We start from the raw sequence: 19780 nt of genomic DNA, 5'->3' as shown, positions 1-19780 counted from the left end.
CAGGACCAGCTCCAGGACCTCATGGCTTATAGTCAGCCAATACCAGGACCTGACTCTGCACCAAGGGGTCATGAAGCTAGTGCCAGCCCACTGGGTAGAACACATGAAATTTTTGCATGCATCCTTCAAGAGCAGAGTTTCTATTTCTACCAGTGGGCTGGCACTAGTTTCATGACCCCCTGGCACACTACAGCCAACTACATTAGGAACTGGCTTCATTCACCAGTGAGTGGGCACCAGCCCTGGGACAACTTGTGCCCCATAACCAACCATGCTGAGACTTGGCCCCTTTCACCAGTGGTCAATAGCCTCTGCACTAGGCAGAGCCTAGAAACCATCTGGGCTGAGGGCCAGTAGTTAACCTCAACACAACACAATGGCTAAGACAGAGTATACGGCTAGAGTATACAGCTCTGGTGACCAGAAGAGAGTGTTCTTCTGGCCCCACAAGGCCTCTACCACTTCTCCATGATCAGGAAATATAACCAACCTACCTGATATGTAGAAACAAAAACAAAGAACAACAATAATAATGGTGTCAGAGGAGTATTTTCAAAATATAAAAACAAGATAAAACCTCACAAGAAAAGCTAAGTGAAAAGGAGATAAGCAATTTACCCAACAAAGAATTCAGATAATGGTTATAAAGATGCTCAATGAACTTGAGGAAAGAATGGATGAACATAGAATTTTAGCAATGTGTTAGAAAATGTAAAGAAGAACCAAGCAGAGGTGAAGAATACAATAACTGAAATAAAAAATACACTAGAAAAATAAAACAGTAGATTAGCAATACAGAGGAAGGGATCACAAACTGAAAGAGTAGTGGAATCACCCAAGCTGAACAGAAATAGGAGAAAGAATTTTAAAAGACAAAGATAGTTTAAGAGACCCCTTAATCAACATCAAGCATACTAACATTCATACTGAAGAGCACCAGAAGGAGAATAGAAAGGAGCAGAGAACATATTTTAAAAAATTAATAACTGAATCTTAAACAACCTAGGAAAAGAAATAGCCAGATGCAGTAAGCAAAAAGAGTCCCAAACAAGATCAAACCGAAGAGAACCACATTAAGACACACTATAATTAAAATGGCAAAAATTAGAGAAAGAATCATAAAAGTAGCAAAGGAAAAGCAACTAGTTACACACAAGGGAATACCCATAACACTGTCAGCTGACTTTTCAGCAGAAACTGCAGGCCAGGAGGCAGTGCCATGATATATTTAAAGTGATTAAAGGAAAAATCCTACAACCAAAACACTCTACCTGGCAAGGATGTCATTCAGATTTGAATAAGAGATAAGGAGTTTTACAAATAAGCAAAAGCTTAAAGAATTCAGCACCACTAAACTGGCTTTACAAGAAATATGAAAGGGAATACTTTGAGTGGAAAAGAAAGGACTACAATTAGAAATATGAAGTTATTTCTAATTGAGAAATCTCACTGGCAAAGGTGAATATACATAAAGGTAGTAAATCAATCACTTACCACGCTAATAGGAAAGTTAAAAGACAAAAGTAGCAAATCATCTATATAAACATAAATAGCTAAGGGATACAGAAAACAAAAAATGTAAGATAAAATGTCAAAAACATTAAATATCTGGGGGATTAAAGATGCAGGTTTGTTAAAATGTGTTTATACTTGAGAGATCATCAACTTAAAATGCAATGCACACACAGATACATATCTGTGGGTTGCTATATAAAAATACCATGGTTACCATGTACCAAAAATCTATAATAGATACTCACACAAAAAAATAGGAAGAAAATCTAAACATAGTACTAAAGACAGTAATCAAATCAAAGGGAAGAGGACAATAGAAGAAACGAAAAACAACTAAAAAAGTTTTAATGGTAATAAATAAATACTTATCATTAATTACTTTAATGTAAATGGACAAAATGCTCCAATCAAAAGACATGGAGTAGCTGAATGGATAAAAAAACAAGACCCCATTTATATGCTACTAAAGACTCACTTCAGATCTTAAATCACACCCAGACGAACGTGAGGGAATGGAAAAAGGTATTCCATACAAATGCAAATCAAGAGGAAGATGGGGTAGCAATACTCATATCTGATAAAATAGACTTTAAAATAAAGACTATATGATAGATGGGATTAAGATGGTGGAATAGAAGGACTGGAGCTCAACTTCTCTCCTAAAAACAACAAATTACAACTAAATGCTGAACAACCTTCAAGCAAATGGACTGGAAACTTTCAAAAAGATATCCTACTGCAGAAGACAAAGAGGAGGCCAAACCAAAATGGTTAAAAGGGGTGATTACATGATATAAGCAACCCCATACCTACCAGGTGGGAAGCCCACAGACTGGAAAGTAACTGTAACACAAAGACTCACCTACAGGGGTAAGAGTTCTGAACTCCACATCAGGTCCCCATGCCTGGGGATCTGGCATTGGGAGAAAGAGCTCTCAGAGCATCTGGCATTGAAGGCCAGTGGGACTTGAGCACAGGAGCTCCATGGGACTGGGGGAAATGGAGACCCCATTCTTGAAAGGCACACACAGGCTTTCATGTGCACTGGGTCCCAGGGTAAAGCAGAGGCTCCATAGGAATCTGGTTTGGATCTGATGGCAGTTCTTGGAGGATCTCCTGAGAAAACAGGGGGTGACTGTGGCTTGTGGGGGAAGGACATTGGAGGCAAAGGTCTCAGGAATATTCATCAGTGTGTGATCCTCTAGAGGTGGCCATTCTGGGAAAATCTGGTCCCACCCATCAGCACTGAGAAGCCCCAGACCAAACAACAATCCAGGTGTATGACAGCACCACCTGTCAGTAAACAGACTGCCTAAAGACCCTCTAGGCACACAGCATCCTCTAGTCTCACCCAGAGACAAAGCCCCACTCACCAGAGGGATAAGAATCAGCTCCACCTACCAGTGGGCAGGCACCAGTCTCCCATCAGGAAGCCTACAGCAAGGCCCTGTACAAATTTCAGCCACAAGGGAGGCAGACATCAGAAGTAAGAGAGGCTACAACTCTAGTGTCTGCAAAAAGGAGACCACACCAAAATGAAAAGGCAGAAAACTAAAATGGAGATAAGGGAAAAAGAAAAAAAACCCAGAAAAACAGCTAAGTGATCTGGAGATTATCGGCCTACAGGAAAAAGACTTTAGACTGAAGATGTGGAAGATGATGCAAGACATTGGAAATAAATTGGACGCAAAGATTGATAATTTACAGCAAACAATGAGCAAAGAAATATAAGATTTAAAATTTAAGCAAGCAGAGATGCAAAATACAATAACTAAAATAAAAAATTCATTAGAAGCAACTAACAGAAGAATGAATAACTGAGATGGAGGACAGAAGAATGAATAACTGAGATGGAGGACAGACTAGTGGAAATCACTGATGCAGAACAGAAAAGACAAAAATATTGAAAAGAAATGAAGACAGTCTAAGAGAATTCTGGGATAACATTAATTGCACAACATCCAAATTATAGGGGTGCCGGAAGGAGAAGAGAGAAAGAGACAGAAAAAACAATCAAAAAGATAATTGCCGAAAACTTCCTTAATATGGAAAAGGAACCACTCACTCAAATCCAGGAAGCACAACAAGTACCTTATAAAATAAACCCAAGGAGGAACACCCTGAGACACATATTAATCAAACTGACCAAAATTAAAGACGAAGAGAAAATATTGAAAGCAGCTAGGGAAAAGAAACAAATAACATACAAGGGAACCCTGATAAGGTAATTGGCAGATTTTTCAGCAGAAACCCTGCAGGCCAGAAGGAACTGGAATGATATACTTAAAGTGATGAAAAAACCAACCAAAATTGCTCTACCCAGCCTGGCTCTCATTCAGATTTGAAGGAGAAATCAAAAGCTTTACAGATAAGCAAAAGCTAAGAGAATTCAGCAACACTAGACCAGACTTAAAACAAATACTAAAGGAACTTCTCTAGGCAGAAAAGAAAAGGCCACAACTTGAAACATAAATACCATAAATGACAAGGCTCACAGTAAAGGCATATATACAGTAAAGACAGGGAATCATCCACACACAAATATGCTAATAAAAACAGGAATCATGAGAAGAGGAGGATACAAATGCAGGACAGTGGAGATGCACTTGCAATTAAGAGACCAACAACTTAAAACAATCTCATATAAATATATACAGATCCCTATATCAAAACTTCAGGGTAATGGCAAACCAAAAATCTACAACTGATACACATGCGAATAAGAAAAACGAATTCAAATACAACACTAAAGATAGTTATTAAACCACAAGAGGAGAGAACAAGAGAAGGGAAGAAAAAAGAGCAAATCCAAACAGTTAATAAAATGGCAATGAGAACATACATATCAATAATTACCTTAAATATAAAGGGACTAAATGCCCCAACCAAAGAAACAGACTGGCTGAATGGACATGAAAACAAGATCCATATAAATGCTGTCTTCAGGAGACCCACATGAATTCTAGGGACTCATACAAATTCAAAGTGAGAGGATGAAAGAAAATATTCCATGCAAACAGAAATCAAAAAAAAGCTGGGGTAGCAATACTCATATCAGACAAAATCGACCTTAAAATAAAGACTATTAAAAGAGGAATTCCTGTCGAGGTGCAGTGGTTAACAAATCCGACTAGGAACCATGAGGTTATGGGTTCGATCCCTGGCCTTGCTCAGTGGGTTAAGGATCCAGCATTGCCGTATGCTGTGGTGTAGGCTGCAGATGCGGCTCAGATCCCACGTTGCTGTGGCTGTGGTGTAGGCCGGTGGCTACAGCTCCGATTTGACCCCTAGCCTGGGAACCTCCATATGCCACAGGAGTGGCCCAAGAAATGGCAAAAAAAAAAAGAATATTAAAAGAGACAAACGACATTACATAATGATCAAAGGATCAATCCCAGAAGAAGATATAGTGATTGTAAATATACACACACCCAACATAGGATCACCTCAATATATAAGGCAACTGCTAACAATCTTAGAAGAAGAAATTGACAATAACACAATAATAGTGGGGGATTTTAAAACCCCACTTACAGCAGTGGACAGATCATCCAGACAGAAAATCAACAAGGAAACACAGGCCCTAAATGAAGCATTATACCAAAAGGACTTAATGGATATTTATGGGACATTCCATCCAAAAGCAGCAGAATACACATTCTTCTCAAGTGTATACAGAACATTCTCTAGGATTGATCACATTCTGGGCCACAAATCAAGCTTCAGTAACTTTAAGAAAATTGAAATCATATCATGCATCTTTTCGGACCACAACACTTATATGATTGGAAATCAACAAGAAACAAACTGCAAAAAATACAAACACATGAAGACTAAACAACATGCTGCTGAACAACCAACAGATCACTGAAGAAATCAAAGAGGACATTAAAAAATTCCTAGAAGCAAATTACAATGAAGATATGACACTCCAAAACCTATGGGATGCAGCAAAAGCTGTTCTAAGAGCAAAGTTTATAGCAATACAAGCCCACCTCAGGAAACAAGAAAAAGCTCAAATAAACAAGCTAACTTTACATCTAAAGCAGCTCAAGAGAGAACAAATAAGACCTAAAGTTAGCATAAGGAAATAAATCATAAAGATCAGAGCAGAAATCAATGAAATAGAAGCAAAGAAAACCACAGCAAAGATCAATGAAACAAAAAGCTGGTTCTTTGAAAAGATCAACAAAATTGATAAACCCTTAGCCAGACTTATCAAGAAAAAACAGAGAGGACTCAAATCAATAAAATTAGAAATGAAAAAGGAGAAGTAACAATGGACATCACAGAAATACACAGGATCATAAGAGACTACTATATGCAACTATATGCCAGTAAAATGGAAAACCTAGCAGAAATGGACAAATTCTTAGAAAAGCACCATCTTCCAAGACTAAACCAAGATGAAACAGAAAAGATGAATGGACCCATCACAAGAACTGAAATTGAACGTGTGATTAAAAAACTTCCAACAAACAAGAGCCCTGGACCGGATGGCTTCACAGGTGAATTCTATCAAACATTTAGAGAAGAGCTAACACATATCCTTCTGAAACTATTCCAAAAAACTGCAGATGAAGGAATACTCCCAAACACATTCTATGAGGCCACCATCACCCTGATATCAAAACCAGACAAAGATACCACAAAAAAAGAAAATTACAGGCCAATTTCACTGATGAACATCGATGCAAAAATCCTCAACAAAATACTAGCAAACCAGGAGTTCCCATTGTGGCACAGGGGAAAAGAATCTAACAAGGAACCAAGAGGTCGCAAGTTCAAACCCTGGCCTCCCTCAGTGGGTTAAGGATCTGGCGTTGCTGTGAGTTGTGGTGTAGGTTGTAGATATACATGCAGGCTCAGATCTAGCATTGCTGTGGCTGTGGCGTAGGCCAGTAGCTGTAGCTCTGATTCGGCCACTAGCCTGGGAACCTCCATATGCGGTGGGTGTGGCCCTAAAAAGACAAAAGACAAAAAAAATACTAGCAAACTGAATCCAAAAATACATTAAAAGGATTATACATAATGATCAAGTGGGATTTATCCCAGGGAAGCAAGGATTCTTCAATATCCACAAATCAATCAGTGTGATACACCACATTAACAAACTGAAGAATAAAAACCATATGATCTTCTCAATAGATACAGAAAAAACCTTTGACAAAATCCAAAACCTATTTCTGATAAAAACTCTTCAGAAAGTGGGAATAGAAGGAAACTACCTTAACATAATAAAGGTCATATACAACAAACCCAGAGCTAATAGCATTCTCAATGATGGAAAGCTGAAAGAATTCCTGTAGGGATCAGGAACAAGACAAAGATGTCTGCTCTTGCCACTACTATTCAACATAGTTTGGAAGTCCTTGCCATAGCAATCAGAGAAGAAAAAGAAATAAAAGGAATCTAAATTGAAAAGGAAGAAATAAAACTATCACTATTTGTAGATGATATACTATACATAGAAAATCCTAAAGACGGTACCAGAAAACTGCTAAGAGCTTATCAATGAATTTGCCAAAGTCACAGGATACAAAATTAATACACAGAAATCAACTGCATTTCTATATACTAACAATGAATGATCAGAAAGAGAAATTAGGGAAATGATCCCATTTACCATCGCATCAAAAAGAATAAAGTACTTAAGAATAAACCTACCTAAAGAGACAAAAGACTTGCACTCTGAAAACTATAAGACACTGACGACAGAAATCAAAGATGACACAAACAGATAGAAAGACATACCCTGTTCTTGGATTGGAAGAATCAATATTATCAAAATGACTATACTACCCAGGGCAATTTACAGATTCAATGCAATCCCTATCAAATTACCAAGGACATTTTTCACAGAACTCAAACAAACTATTTTAAAGTTGTTTGGAAGCACCAAAGATCCAGAATAGCCAAAACCATCCTGAGAAAGAAAAATGGAGCTGGAGGAATCAGGCTCCCTGATTTCAGACTATACTACTACAAAGCTACAGTCATCAAAATCATATGTTACTGGCAGAAAGACAGAAAAGTAGATCAGTGGAACAGGATAGAAAGTCCAGAATTAAACCCATGCCCCACGGTAAACTAATCTATGACAAAAGAGGCCAGAATATACAATGGAGAAAAGACAGCCCCTTCAATAAGTGGTGCTGGGAAAACTGGACAGCCACATGGAAAAGAATGAAATTAGAACACTTCTGAACACCATACACAAAAATAAACTTGTAATGGATTAAAGACCTAAATATATAGGTTTTATACTATAAAACTCTTAGAGGAAAACATAGGCTGAACACTGTTTGACATAAACCACTGCAACATCTTCTAAAACAAAAATGAAGAAAGGATATTTAAAAGTTTCTTCATAGCAAAGGAAAACCTAAACAAAATGAAAAGGGAAGCCACAGAATGGGAGAAAATATTTGGAAATGAAGCGATTGACAAAGGATTAATCTCCAAAATTTATAAACACATTCTGCAGCTCAATACCAAAAAAACCAAACATCCCAATCAAAAAATGTGCAGAAAATCTAAATAGACAATTCTCCAAAGAAGATACACAGATGGCCAAAAAAAAACACATGAAAAGATGTTCAACATCACTAATTATAAAGAAGTGCAAATCAAAACCACTATGAGGTACCATTTTACACCGGCCAGAATGGCCATCATCAAAAAGTCTACAAACAATAAATGCTAGAGAGGGTGTGGCAAAAAGGGAACCCTCCTGCACTGTTGGTGGAAATGTAAATTGGTACAAGCACTGTGGAAAACAGTATGGAGATTCCTCAGAAAACTAAAAATAGAATTACCAGCAATCTCACTCCTGAGTACCTATCCAGAGAAACTGTGACTCGAAAAGACACATGTACTCCAATATTCATTGCAGCACTGTATACAATAGCCAAGACATGGAAACAACCCAAATGTCCATCAACAGAGGAGTGGATAAAGAAGATGTGGTACCTATACACAATGGAATAATACTCAGCCATTAAAAGGAAAGAATTAATTGCATTTGCAGCAACATGGATGGACCTAGAAATTATCATGCTAAGTGAAGTCAGTCAGACAGTGAGATACCAACATCATATGCCATCAGTTACATGTGCAATCTAAAAAAAGGACACGATGACCTTCTTTGCTGAACAGATACTGACTCAAAGATTTTGAAAAATTTGTTGTTTCCAAATGAGATAGGCTGGGGGGTGGGGGGATAGGTTTGGGGTTTGGGATGGAAATGCTACAAAATTGCATTGTGATGATCGTTGTATAACTATAAATATAAGAAAATTCATTGAGTAATTAAAACAATAAAATAAAATAAAGACTATAACAAGAGACAAAGAAGAACATTACATAAAGGGATCAATACAAGAAGATATTGGGTGAAAATATATGTGTACCCAATATAGGAGTACATAAATAAGGGAATAAAACTTACATCAATGGACAGATCATCCAGGCAGAAAATCAATACGAAAACATGCTCGATATATTAAATATATATATAATCCATATTTTCTAACATGTTATTTAAAAAATACATATGTGTGTGTATGTGTGTACATATATATATAGATAGATAGATATATAGATAGGTATAAACCATTCCATCCAAAAGCAGCACAATGCACATTCTTTTTAAGTGCACATGAAACATTCTCTAGAAAAAAATCACATGCTGGGCCACAAAATAAGTCATATTAAATTAAAAAAAAAACCCTGAAATCATATCAAGCACCTTTTCCACCCATATTGTTCTGAGATTAGAAGTCAACTACAAGAAAAAACTGACAAAAACACAAACACCTGGAGGCTAAACAATATGTTACTAAATAACAAGTAGGTCACTGAAGAAACTAAAACAGAAATAAAAAAAAAACAACCTGGAAACAAATGAAAATGAAAACACAGTCATCCAAAATTGATGGGATGCAGCAAAAGAAGTTCTGAAAGGGAAGTTTGTAGCAACACAAGTGAGCTCAGGAAACAAGAAAAATCTCAAAAAAAAATCTCATTTAAACTTAAGGGAACTAGGAAAAGAATTAACAAACAAATCCCCAAATTAGTAAAAGGAAATAAATAATAAATATCAGAGCAGAAATAAATAAAAAAGACTAAAAAAACCCAATTAAATTAAGATTTGATCACTGAAATTAGAGCTTATTCTTTGGAAAGAAAATTGATAAACCTTTAGCCAGATTCATCAAGAAAAAAAGAGAAATTCCAAATAAATTAACCATAAATGAAAGAGTAGTTATAAGTGACACCATAGAAAGACAAAGGATCGTGAGAGATTACTGCAATTATACATCAATAAAATAACCTAGGAGAAATACAAATTCCAAGAGATGTATAATCTTCCAAGATTGAATCAAGAATAAACAGAAAATATGAACAGATAAATTACCAAAATGAAATTCACTCAGTTAAAAAACAAAAAACAAACTCCTAACAAACAAAAAACCAGGGCTATATGGTTTTATTGGTGAATTCTACCAAACATCTAAAAAGAATTAATGCCTATTCTTTTCAAACTGTTCCAAAAAACTGAAGGAAAAGGAATACTTCCATACTAATTCTGAGACAAAGATCACAAAAAAAGAAAAATATAGGCTAATGTCCCTGATGAACACAGATGCAAAAATATTCAACAACATATTAACAACCAGAATTCAACAATACATAAAATGGATCAAACATTATGATAAAGTAGGATTTATTCCAGTGATGCAAGGATATTTTAATATCTGCCTTTTCAATCAGAAAAATATCGCATAAACTGAAAAATAAAACCCATATAACCATCTTAATAGATGAAGGAAAAAGCTGTTGACAAAATTCAATATTCATTTATGATAAAAAAAAAAACTTTCAGCAGGAGTCCCCACTATGGCTTAGAGTGTAAGTAGGTTATGAACCCAACTAGTATCCACAAGGATGCGGGTTCAATCCCTGGCCTCACTCAGTGGGTTAAGATTCAGTGTTGCCATGAGCTTGGTATAGGTTGCAGACATGGCTCAGATCCCGTGTTGCTATGGTTGTGGTGGAGGCCAGCAGCTGCATCTTTGATTTGACCCCTAGCCTGGGAACTTCCACATGTCACAAGCGCAGCCCTAAAAAGCAAGAAACAAACAGAACACAGAAAACAAAAACTTTTAACAAGATGGATATAGAAGAAACATATCTCAACATAATAAAGGCCATCAATGAAAACCCCACAGCTAATGTCATACTCAATGATGAAAACCTGAAAGCATTTCCTCTAAGACCAGGAAAAAGACATGGATACCCACTCTCACAATTTTTATTCAATACAGTATTAGAAGTCCTACCACAGCCATGTGAGAAAAAAAAGAAAGAAAGAAAAGGAATCCAAATTGGAAAGGGAGAAGTAAAACTGCAGATGACATGATACTATAGATAGAAAAATCCTCAAGATGTACCAAAAACCCATTAAAATGAGTAAATGCATTCAGTAAAGTTGGAGGATAGAAAATTAAAATACAGAAATCTGCTGCTTTTCTGTACACTAATAACTACGAAAGAAATTCAGAAAACATTAGCATCAAAAAGAATAAAATATCAAGAAATAAATTTATCCGAGGAGGTAAAAGATCTGTACTTGGAAAACTGTAAGACACTGATGAAAGAAATTGAAGATGACACAAATGGAAAAATATCCCATCCTCATGGATCAGAAGAATTAATAGTTGAAATGACCATACTCTCAATGCAGTCTACAGATGCCATGCAATTTCTGCCAAAACACAAAAGGCATTTTTTTACAGAACTAAAACAAACAATTCTAAAATTTGCATGAGGAGTTGCTGTTGTGGCCCAGTGAAAACGAATTTGACTAGTATCCATGAGGATGCAGGTTCAATCCCTGGCCTTACTCAGTGGATTGGGGGTCTGGCATTGCCATGAGGTGTGGTGTAGGTTGCAGATGTGGCTTGGATCCCATGTTGCTGTGGCTGAGGCCTAGGCTGGCAGCTGCAGCTCTGATTCCAGCCCTAGCCTGGGAACTTTCATATGCTGCAAATGCAGCTCTAAAAAGAAAAAAAAAAAATTATGGAAACACTAAAGACCTAAAATAGCCAAAACGACTTGAGAAAGAAAAACAAAGTATCAAGCTTCCTGATTTCATACCATATAGTAATCGAAACAGTATGGTACTAGCACAAAAACAGATACATAGATCAATGAAACAGAATTAAGAGCCCAGAATAAACCCATGCATATACAGTCACAGTTAATCTGTGACAAAGGAGGCAAGAATATATAATAAGGAAAAGGAAGCCTCTTCAATAAATGGTGTTGGGAAAACTGGACAGCTACATGCAAAATAATCAAACTGAACCACTTTCTTACACAGTATACAAAAATAAACTCAAAATGGATTAAAGACTTCTGTGTAAGGTCTGAAACCATAAAACTCCAAGAAGAAAACACTGGCAGTACACTCTTTAATACTTGCCTTAGCAATATTTTCTTTTTTTGAATCTGTGTCTCTTCAAATAAGGGAAAAAAAAGCAAAAATAAAAAGGCAAATGAGACCAGATCTAATTAAAAGCTTTTGCATGGTGTTGGAAATTATCAATGAAATGAAAAAGCTACCTACTAAATTGGAAACGATACTTGCAATTTATACATTCAAAGAGGTTAATATACAACATGTATGAAGAACTTATAAAACTCAATATCAGAAACTCAAATAACCTAATTTAAAAATGGGCTGAGGGAGTTCCTGTCATGGCACAGTGGTTGACGAATCCAACTAGGAACCATGAGGTTGCAGGTTCAGTCCCTGCCCTTGCTCAGTGGGCTAATGATCCGGCGTTGCCGTGAGCTGTGGTGTAGGTTGCAGACTCGTCTCGGATCCCACGTTGCTGTGGCTCTGGAGTAGGCTGGTGGCTACAGCTCTGATTCGACCCCTGGCCTGGGAACCTCCATATGCCGCAGGAGCGGCCCAAGAAATGGCAAAAAGACAAAAAAAAAAAAAAAAAAGGGCTGAGCACCTAAAACCAACATTTTTCCAAAGACATGCAGACAGCCAACAGACACATGAAAAGACGCTTAACATCACTAATCATCAGGGAAATGAAATCAAAACCACAATGAGATAGTACATCACACCTGTGAGAATGGCCACATTCAGAAGGTCTATAAATAGTAAATATTGGCAAGGATTTGGAGAAAAGGGAAGCCTCACATACTGTTGGTGGGAATGTAAATTGGTGCAGCCACTATGAGAAACAGTATGGAGGCTCCTCAAAAAATAAAAATTGAACTACCATATCATCCATTTCATCCAGAAAATCCAATTCTTGGTATCTTTTTGAAGAAAACTAAAACAGATTCAAAAAGATACATGCACATCTCTATCCACTGCAGCATTATATACAACAGTCAAGGTATGCAAGCAACAGAGGCATGAATAAAGAAGGTGTGGTACATATATACAATGTAACATAACTCAGCCATAAAAATAAGGACTTCTTTTTTCTTGTCACGGATGGACCTAGAAGGTATTATGTTAAGTGTAATAAATCATATGGAGAAAGACAGATACCATATGATTTCACTTATATGGGGAATCTAAAAAAAACAAAAACAAAAACAAAAAACAACAAAAAAAGGAACAAACATAACAGAAGAACAAACTTACAGATCTGGAAAATGAACAGGTGGTTACCAGAGGTGATAGAGTTGGGGGCTGAGTAAAATAGGTGAAGGGGTTGAAGTACAAACTTCCAGTTATAAAATAAATGAGTTGCAGGGATGAAGATGAAATGAACAGCATTTTCATTGTTAATTACATTGTAACAACTTTTTTTTTTCTTTTCTACAGCTGCACCTGTGGCATATGGAAGTTCCTGGGCTAGGGATCGAATCAGAGCTGTGGTTGCAGGCCTATGCCACAGCCACAGCAACACTGGATCCAGGCCGCATCTGCCACCTACATTGCAGCTTGATGCAACACTGATCCTTAACCCAATGAGCAAAGCCAGGGATCGGACCCACATCCTCAGGGACACTGTGTCAGGTTCTTAACCTGCTGAGCCACAATGGGAACTCCTGTAATAACTTTATATGGAATCAGATGATACTAGACTTATTATGATCGATTTGCAATGTATAGAAATATCAAATCACCGTGTTGTGCCCCTGGAAATAACAGAGTGATTGATGTCAACTATACCTCAATTGGAAAACAATACATAGATACTGGGAAGAAATGTGTCAAAATGCTAATGATAGTTATCTCTGGATAACTGGAGGGTGAGGATTATGGGTGACAGTATATTTTTACTTTATGCTTTTGTGTATTTCTAGTAGTCTGCAATGGACATGTATTGCTTGTAAAATGAGAAATAAAACAATGAATGTCATTAAAATGAAAAAAAAAACCCTGAATCTCTTAAATCCTTTTAAGATTAAGTTTCTTTTCTTTTTTTTTTTTTTTTAAGGGCTGTACCTGTGGCATAAGGAAGTTACCAGGCTAGGGGTCAAGTCAGAGCTATAGCCGGCCTATACCACAGCCATAGCAACAACAGATCTGAGCCTCATCTGCGATACACCACAGCTCATGGCAACATGGGATCCTTGACCCACTGAGCAAGGCCAGGGATTGAACCTACATCCTCATGGAAACTAGTCAGACTAGTTTCCACTGGGCCACAACAGGAACTCCCAAGATTACGGTTCTTAACAAATACCTTCAGAACTCTTTTTTTTCCAAAGTTCAAGGTCAGCAGTTGTGTCTTGCACAACAGTATCAGCCAGCCAGCAGAAAAAGGAAAATAGCTAGTCAGCTATCTGTGCAAACTGGTAACCACTAGTCACATCCAGATAACTAAGTTTTCATTAAAATCACTTAAAATTAGTCAAAGAAAAAATTCAGTTTCTTAGCTAAGTTAATTACATCTCAAATGCTCAATGGCCATGACAGGTAGAATATTTCCATCACTGCATGCAGAAAGTTCTATTGGACAACATTGTTAAGCTTATAAAAATTCTCAATTTTCATAGGGAAAAAAAGGACCAAAACCCAAATGGCCAATTACCAGACATTTTTCATAACATGTGGGAATGACTTGACTATAATTCACCTTTTTAATTGTATGTGAGAAAAAATGATACAAAGAATCATTTTTATCGCAGGAGGCAACTCAAGTTGTGCCGCAATACCATTTTGACATTGCATTTTGCACACTATCCTTTTGGTTCATTTAAATCTCTATATAAATCCTCTGGAATGGAATTTAAAATAATCATGTCTCTTTTTCCTCCAAAGTTTAATAATACAGCAGTAACTTCCTGTAGCTATGTATTGAATCAAGTATATCTGAAGTCGCCTTTCCTTATTATTTTAATTTACAATGATTAATATTTACTTTTAAGGTGTTTCTCATTTTCTCATGTATTGTTCCTTATGTGTTCTTTGCAGAGGATATTAAATATACAACTACCTACACTATATCTTCGTTGGGATTATGTGAAGATAGTTTAACCCCAAACAGGAATAACTTCATAACTGATCAGTAAATTTTAGCAAAATGTATTTGAAATTGTGTGTGCTTTCTTAAAACAAAGCACAATACAATGCTAGTAAGACAGTACCTTCCACCGGACAGCAGTTGAGGAAGAGATACTGAGACAGATTTAAACACCCACACAGTAAGAAGACTACAGTAAAAATAATACATAATAGTTTTACTGGTCCCTGCAGAGATAGCTTTAGCCTTGGACATCCGTTAATGGTTTACATAGGTTTGCTCAAGGGTTAAGATATCAAGTTGCAATGGGTCAGAGGGGCAAGAAGACTCTGGGAAGAATATGGCTGGACTAAAGTCACATGATTAGGTTCAGCTAAGAAACTAATTTTTGTTTCCATTTTAACTAAAATCAGCTAAGCGAAAGAAAACCTTTATAAGCACATTGCTAAAAGAATGCCTAAGGTGAAAAATAGAAATGCTAGTGAAGAGATGGCTCTATTGAAGAATATGGATAGCCCTAAAACGTCTCAGATTTCCTTGAGAGAATAATCTCTTGTGCTAACCAGAAAGCAAAAACTGCATTTTGAATGCTGAGCAAACATTAACCAGTGTTAGCTATTACCTGCAGATAAATGAAATTTATTCCATGTACCCCTGGAACATTCAGAAAACACGAGATCTAATTTCAACACCGGTTGGCAATGTTTACTATTTTTAAGAGTTTACTTCTTTCTAAATTGATGAAAATTTTGTGAAAAAGAAAAAAAAATCATTCTGGCACATGATTCCCAATTCTTTCTAATGCAAACATGTCAAGTTAACAAGGCTCAAATTACTATAAAATAATGTTTAACTTAATACACTTTAAAGTAATTTGTGTATGTCTATTTTAAGTACCTACTGATATATTGTTAAAACTATATTCATTCATTTTGTTCTGGTGCTTTTGTTTCATTGATTAGTACTTTCCTTCTAAATCTCTCCTAGCAATTTAAACTTCACTGCAGATCTTTTCTGTTAGTGCTTGGTATGTCCTGATCAATACTGCTTGTTCCACTTCAAGGAAGATTTTTCCTCAAGTCTGGCATGCGCTGCGGGTGTCTTGGCTAAAACTAGCAGCGAACGAATTTACTTTTTCTGAGCCTTGATTTTTTTTTTCTTTTAATCACGAGAACGTTTTGAAAACTCATTGAACATTTCCCCTCTAAAACTGCTGTATTTTCTTGAGTTGTCTTACTCACTGTGCTCCCTGGAGGCTGGCGGCTGAACTTCCCTCCGTCTCTGAATTCCCTTAGCCGCGTCCTCCACACTGGCGCCGAGCCTACACCCGCCTTATTCCCTCTGCCGCCCGGCTCCTGGCCGGCATTAATTTCCCGCGGGACAGTTAACTGTGTACCGGGCAGGAAGAGAGCCCGGGACTCTGCACCCACGACCAGATGTCCCGTCCGCAGGCTCCTCCAGGTGGCCTGGCCAGCCTTTCCTTCCCGCGGAAAGGAAGCTGGCTCAGAAAGAGGAAGGGCTTAGCCAAGGAGACCAGGGACCTTGCCCCCGGAGGTAGGTCAGGAAACACCTTCCTTGCACTGCCGGGCAGTGCGGGATCACGTGACTTGTATGGCTTTGCTGTGAAGTCATCAGGCCCTCTGTCAATCAACCAGCCAACTAGAAAGGCTTTTGTGTATTTTAAGAGGTGATTGTTTAGGGAACTCTGAGCGTGTCACCCTCTCCCCATGTCCCAGAACAGATTCCTGTTATCTTGATTTAGATTTTGAGGAACATGGTTCTAGTGCTCCACTGCCTGTGGCCACTAGCTACATATACCTAGACTGTCAGAACCCAGGGTACAGCTGTGATGATGCAGAGTCCACTTGTAGATTCCAGAGTAGCTAGGGACAGGCATACAGACACGTGGGCTCAGAAAGGGGAAGTGCTAGATTCTCTCCTCATCTAAGAGTCCAGAGAAGGCCTCTCTGAGGAAGTGGAATTTTTTTTTTAGGGCCATGCACACAGCACCCACAGTACCCACAGCATATGAAGGTTCCAAGGCTAGGGGTCGAATTGGAGTTGTAGCTGCTGGCCTACACCACAGTCACAGCAACACCAGATCCAAGCTGTGTCTGTGACCTACACCACAGCTGCAGCAACACCGGATCCTTAACCCACTGAGCAAGGCCAGGGATTGATCCTGTGTCCTCTTGGATAGTAGTTGGAGTCGCTTCTGTTGAGCCACTACAGAAACTCCTGGAAGTGGAGATGTTTTCAGTTGTTGGTAATATTGTGTAATTACAAGGGGAAAACATAAGACAGTTCGAAGACCAAGCCAATCTTGGAAGGCAGTCCTGTTTTAAATACTACACACATTCAAAAGTTATAGTGTAAGATAAGCAGATGGAAAAAGTATCATATCATGTAAAGAATTAAAGTATATATATGTAAGTATGACTGGGTCCTTTTCCATACAGCAAAAGTTGGCACCCACATTGTAAGTCAACAATACTTTAATAAAAATAAAATAAGAATTAAAAAAGCTAAGTCTTCTTTTAAGAGAATTGCTAAGTTGCTAAACTGGTAATGTTTAGCAGTTCAGCAAAATTGCGAAGAATGGGTTCCTCTTTCTATATATCCATACTTACAGATGCACACATACACTAATTCTCTCTTTTCAAAGATATAGGACCTAAATACAGCCTAGAATTGCTTCACTTTTGATTGCAAGAGACCTCAGTGAATGCTCATGTGAACAGTTCTTGCTCTGGATTCATATGAGAATCTGAAACTCCCACTGTTGTGAATTTCCTAAAATCTAAATGTGAGCTGAGGGGTGAGTCAGGCTTGGAGACATTTGTTTTATGGAACATCCCAGTGCAGGGCTTTTCACAGCAGGCCACACACAGCCAACTGAAATATGGATACTTCTCTGCTTAAACTGAAATTTTTCTTTCAGATGGTTTCATCTGTGTTTAATGTCTTAGCATAAAGATCTGTGTTGGAAGCATCTTGGGCAGGTTCTAGAAGATCCAGGTTGGGTTTACCTATTGGCGCTTTGTCTTTGGGGAAGTCATTTCATCTCTCTCAATCTCAGTTTCCTTGCATGTAAAATGCCAGTAATAAGATCTGTATACCTCCCCCTTGTGAAATAAAATTCATATTTTATGGCAAGGAAAAATAAATATTAAAAAACTTGTTATCTGCCCTTTGACCCTCCCCTCTCCCCCTGCTATGCCTTGTATCTGCATATACCAAGCCTCCCCCATCACAGGAATACTTGCTCAACCACAAAGAGCAACATTATTCCAGAACCAACCAAACAACTCCTTAGAGATAACACACCTTCTTGATCTTATAAGGGGTCACATGACCTACCACAGTGATGCTTAGATCTGGATTATGCCATTTGATGCATAGCCCTCTGTCTCAAAAACTTATGTAACTGTGCCTTGACTTCTAACGGGTGGAACAGTTCTCAGAGCTTCTGAGATGCTCTTCCTCATTTTACTTCTTGACTGTGGCTTGAATAAAATTTTCCATTTCTTTCTTAGATAGACTGATTAATTTTTCCCCACACTCTTTTATGAGGTCAAGAGATATAATGTATATAAAATATTATTACTAGGACTTCTGGTTTCTGCTCTGACATTTGAAGATCTTGGAAATTGAAGATCTTGGCAGTGTGACTGACTGTCATCACAATAAGAAAAAAGCTGAACCAACTGAAAATCAACGATTCTTCTTAGATCACCTCCTTGAAAACTGAAAAAAAACAGGTGGATGCAGACAATGCTAGTTGACTAGAAGCAGAAGCCATTGGAGCCAGTAATGGTGCGGGGGACACTTAAGCAGTAATCTAGTGTGGACTAGATTGAGAGCTGAAAACTCTAGGGAACAGGATGCAGTCTTAGAAGGGCACCACACTTTAATGAATTTTACCTTCAGGAGCCCCATCAAGTCCTCCTATAAAGATCAGAGAAAAAAATCCCTCTGGCTTCTGACAAGGGGAGGGAAAATCCAATCATTTTGAAATACATCCAGAACTTTCTCTTTTTTTTTCTGAAACAAACAAAGGCTAGCCCTCAAGGGAAACTTCTATATCAGAGCTCAATCTGACCTCGAGGGAGAACAATTAGACAACGTGTCCCTTCCAGCTTGTCTCACAGGAGGGGAAAAAATCTTCTAGTTCCTACTTTGATATTTGAAGGAGTTGTAAGTTGTCACACCTGTTCTCACAACAAGAAAAAAGCTGAACAACTATTCTGAAGGTCAGAACCCAGTGATTCTGGCTCGCTAAAAATGGAGATTTAATCATGAGATTATAGAAAATGTCCTATTCCCAATACCTACCTTACGATGATATTAAAAATGTTGTGGTACAATAACAGTGGATTACAACTGAGAGAGCTGCCAGACACAGGCATTGTTCAAGAAGGAGATTCTAAGAAAACTCAAAGACACAAGAGTGTAAAGAATGAAGGACATTAGATAAAATGAAACCTCTGACACAGCAAACATTGAACAGCCCAACTCCTGGCTATGTTAACATAAAACCTCACATCAAAGACCTGCTTAGCTCAGTGCCTATTAGCTAATACATCATGTCAGGCTTGTAAAAAATTACAAGGTATGCTAAAAGGCAATACAAAATATACTCAGATGAGATAAATCAAGCATTGGAACCAGAGGTTCTGATATGGTAGAAGTTTTGGAATAATCAGGCTGGGAATTTAAAATTCTTATAGGAGTTCCTGTTGTGGTACAGCAGA

The 19780-nt window shown here is 37.7% G+C and overlaps 1 protein-coding gene across 1 annotated transcript in view; it reads right to left on the bottom strand.

The window, feature by feature from the left end:
• The window catches only part of TMEM144 (transmembrane protein 144), a 70837-nt gene extending 54231 nt beyond the window's left edge, over positions 1 to 16606 (bottom strand). The window contains exon 1 of the mRNA XM_047799362.1: positions 16268 to 16606. The gene's annotated coding sequence lies outside the window, so the exon portion shown is untranslated. The remainder of the gene's footprint in view (positions 1 to 16267) is intronic.
• Positions 16607 to 19780: the final 3174 nt, after the last annotated feature.

Source organism: Phacochoerus africanus, chromosome 10 (assembly GCF_016906955.1).
Source record: "Phacochoerus africanus isolate WHEZ1 chromosome 10, ROS_Pafr_v1, whole genome shotgun sequence".
Lineage (NCBI taxonomy): Eukaryota > Metazoa > Chordata > Mammalia > Artiodactyla > Suidae > Phacochoerus > Phacochoerus africanus.
Note: the sequence above shows the minus strand (reverse complement) of the source record. Positions and strands in the feature narration are given on the sequence as shown.